Genomic DNA, 4,711 nt, shown 5'->3' on the forward strand with positions numbered 1-4,711 from the left:
TACAAAATCGTACCATAGGAATCATGCCTTTGAAAGAAAGGGACGAGCCTTATCATACCTGTTCAGCCTCCAATTATCTACACTTATTCGTCCAATCTCGCATGTCTACATTTAAGAGGATTCACACAATCGTTAGACTCATCGTAGTATATTTGTGCTAAGCTCTCAAGTCAAACTATTTTATATCCTGCTGAAAATCAGGCAGCATTTCCCCTGTTTATATGCCTAGCCCGGAATCTCAATTCAGCAACCAAAAATAACAACAACAATACCAACATCAATAACATCATTTCCAACACCAATATGTACCATAAAACAGCCCACACGCTGTTTTCCAACTTCCATAACTAACCAACTTACTACACAATTATTTAACGACTTTATCTCTGTAATTAAGTCTTAAATATTACCAAAAGAGAAAGATTCATACCTTCTTTCTTGTTAAGACCGCAATATACTCAGTATCCACGCTAGAATCCACCGCAAAACAACACTAGAATCACAACAATGCTGTCACGAACCGACTAGGGGCCGCGACGGGCACCCGGGGGCTAACCACCGAGCACCGCTTATTCTACTACTTATCATGCTCATTAAACGTTTCTTTATCAGATTCATACTCAAATTATAAGGAAATCATATTTCATTTGAAAACATGAATACTTTTATATACATACGCCTCTCGGCTATCAAAATGATAATATACACATATACATATGTACAGTAGTGACCTTGTGAGACCATATAACCCACACCGCGTATCTACGAGCCTCTACTGGAGTGCTAGACTTAAGGACGGGACAAGACCCCGTCATGCCCAAAATATACAAGTACACAAAAGAATAATCATAAGCACCTCCGAACAATGGAGTGCTCTCAAATCATCTGCTGGCTCCTATGAGTCTGGATCAGGATCACCTCCCTGTCTACCTGTGGGCATGAACACAACGTCCAAAGAAAACGGACGTCAGTACGAACATTGTACTGAGTACGAGAGGCATAAACAATGAAAATACGTCAATGAGATAAAGGAAGCATCAATAAGGAGCAACTGTATATGACTGTCACTTATAAAAGAAATGATACATGCTGGCTTACTCATAACCATCATCATATCATGTATGCAATACTGTATAAGCTGCCCGTCCATATCGGATCGGTGTGATAATCAATAACATTAGCCTACGTCCAGGCCTCCCGCGTCCGGGGTATAAGCTGCCCACTATAGTGGTGTGTATGTCTGCCTGTCCATATAGGTACGGTGTAATATCATCATCATCATATGCTCATTATAATATGCTCATCATAGTATGCTTATCATAATATGCTTATCATAATATGCTCATCATAATACATGTATGAAGACTCCAGGATAACTATCTTTATCGTGGTGACGTAAGGTCGTGATCCCCGATTTCATTATAAAGAATTCACAAGCATTCTGCCTCACCTTGAAGTAAGTAGTATATAAGGTGAGTGTTTACAATGCATAACATCATCGACTTTATGGTACTCTGCCTCACCTTGAAGGGACAATACATGAGGTGAGTGTATACAATACGACATCATTAGCGTTATAGGAATGTCATATCATGAACTCTAGAATCTTTAGACTCAATCTTATCATCATCATCATTGGACTCCTAACATATCTCTTATCTCATATAGCTATTCATGATCATACACTCTTGACTTTCCGGTATATATAGAAAATTCATGGAGAGAAAGGAGAATCATACCATCAGATTCATGCCATAGAAAGAAAGGACTAGCCTCACATACCTTTGTCGCTTAACTATTTTATTGCTTGCTCGTTCTCCTTTAATGCACTCGTTCTACCTTAAAGAGAATTCATATCGACATTAGCTAAACGGTTACAAGAGCGTGCTTGCTAAAGTTAGAGAAAATTGGACGACATTTCATTAGTTTATACAACTTTTCCCATATTCTATATCAACTCCCAAACATTCATAACAACGTTCACAATATCATAATTACGACAAGCATCATTCATTTATATTATCCACATTTCACAATTTCACCTTAATTCATCCATAATCATGACCATAGTTCACTATCGTGTTCTTTCACATATAATACTCATTCCATGTTCTACATGTCATTCATAACCTATTTACAATCTCAACATATCCATTTTCATGATTCATTCCAACTACTACTCAACAATGTCACTATTCACACTTTCATGACCCATTTCCTATATCTTTCTACAATCCAAGTGTCTCCACTTCTCCATACTTTAAATAACATTCAAATACCATAAAACTTACCTTAGATAGTGTAGGAACAAGTCTTGAGTGGTATTACTCTTCTTGCACCAAAACCCTAGTTCACCTCTCTTGAAATTTCTTGACTTGGATGAACTTTGATGTGTTTCTCACACTTAGTTTTGTGGATTTGATGAAGTTGATCTTAAATTTTCACTTGGATTCTTATGTTGGAAGAGTTTGGAAAATTCTAGAGAGCTATTGGGTCGTGGAGAGAGAAAATGGAATGAATTAAATGAACTTGGGTCATTATTTTATAAATGCAAAAGCTGTCCTGACATCATTATACGGACAATTGTATGGTCCGTATAAATTTATACGGTCCGTATAATTGATCGTAAAACTGCTCTAGTGAGCGTCTCATTCTGTGTCACTTTGACGGCACATTATACGGGCCGTATAATTTTATACGGTCCGTATAATTTGACCGTGAAATCGACCCTTCAGAAACTTCATTCTATGACAATCCTACGGTCCGTTATACGGGCCGTATAACATTATACGGTCCGTATAATCGACCGTATAACCCATCCTTTCACTGATCTTTTTCTTGCCACTTTATTTGATCTCCAACCCATAGGGAACCTTCTTAGCACTTGGTTATCATTTCATTGACATTCTAAGGGACGTTATAACTCCTCTTCACGGCACCATTTAGTTATCATTAACTCCGTACTCGTAATTTCTTTCCAATACACATTGTATGCCTTGCCTTCTCTCGGCAAACTTTCTTCTCTTATCTCATGCCTTTGAAATCTTAATTAGGGTCGTCAAACGTCATTCCTCTCTTATTAAAATATCGTATACTCGTATTCTTCGTTCGTCTATTCACTGTACGCAAATGGGGAATCTTCCAAGGTGTAACATTCTTCCCCCCTTTTGGAACATTCGTCCTCGAATGTTAAATACTCGGGAATTCTACAAAAATTTCGCCAGAGTTTCCCCGGTAATATGGCTCTACCATCCTGTTTCAACAACCCATAATAATATTGCCTCACAGGGCCACAACAGAATAACAATGTAAATTGGCCACACACGACCAAAAGTATGAAAAGAAAGCATACATACCTCATAGTGTTAGTGTCTCATCTTGAATCTCTCCTTGGGGTTGAAATAGGTGCGAATACTTGATCTTCATAGTCTCTTCTGCTTCCCAGGTCATTTCTTCCCGGTTGTTATTTCGCCACAAGACTTTGACTGAAGCTACTTCCTTATTTCGAAGTCTTCGTACTTGCTGGTCTAAGATGGCAATAGACACTTCTTCATATGCTAGATTTTCTGTCACTTGGACATCATCAATCGGAACAATCCCCGCAGGATCTCCAATACACTTACGGAGCATTGAGACATGAAAAACTGGGTGAACTGACTCAAGCTCTGAAGGTAAGTCCAACTCGTAGGCTACATGACCCACCTTGCGGATAATTTATAGGGTCCAATGTATCGAGGACTTAACTTCCCTTTCTTTCCAAATCTCATCACCCCTTTCATTGGCGACACTTTCAAAAATACCCAATCATTAAGCTGAAATTCCAAGTCTCGTCGGCGGTTGTCCGCATAAGACTTTTGGCGACTTTGGGCTGTCAACAGTCGATCTCGGATCGCTTTAACTTTTTCTACCGCTTGCTGAATTAATTCAGGGCCTATTAACTGTACTTCTCCTGTTTCAAACCATCCAACTGGGGATCTACATTTCCTTCCATATAAAGCCTCATACGAAGCCATTTGAATACTGGAATGGTAGCTATTGTTATATGTGAACTCAATAAGGGGTAAGTGGTCATCCCAACTACCATCGAAATCCAGCACACATGCTCGTACCATATCTTCCAAGGTCTGAATAGTACGCTCGACTTGCCCATCAGTTTGCGGATGGAATCCCGTGCTAAGATTCACTTGGGTACCTAGACCTTCTTGAAAGTACTTCCAGAACTTGGCTGTAAACTATGCTCCTCTATCCGTGATAATGGATAGTGGAATACCATGAAGTCGCAAAATTTCTTTGAGATACAATCTCGCATAATCTTCTACTGAGTATGAAGTTCTGACTGGAAGAAAATGAGCTACTTTCGTCAATCTATCCACGATCACCCATATAGAATCATACCTGCCTCGATAATGAGGTAACCCCACGATAAAATCCGTATTGATCACTTCCCATTTCCAAGTAGGGATTTCCATGGCTTGCAATAATCCTCCTGGTTTTTGTTGTTCGATCTTCACTTGTTGGCAATTTGGACATTAGGCTACAAATTCCGCTATGTTTCTATTACACCTTGAAAATCTCCCTGCGAACGTACAGTGGATAGGATAACAAAGGGCATAGCATGTACGATGTTTTAATAAGAAGGGAACGACGTTTGACTACCCTAAGTAAGATTCCAAAGGCAATTGCAATAAGAGATAGGTTATGCTCTATAATC

The sequence above is a fragment of the Lycium barbarum genome, chromosome 4, assembly GCF_019175385.1.
Source record: "Lycium barbarum isolate Lr01 chromosome 4, ASM1917538v2, whole genome shotgun sequence".
Classification (NCBI taxonomy): domain Eukaryota; kingdom Viridiplantae; phylum Streptophyta; class Magnoliopsida; order Solanales; family Solanaceae; genus Lycium; species Lycium barbarum.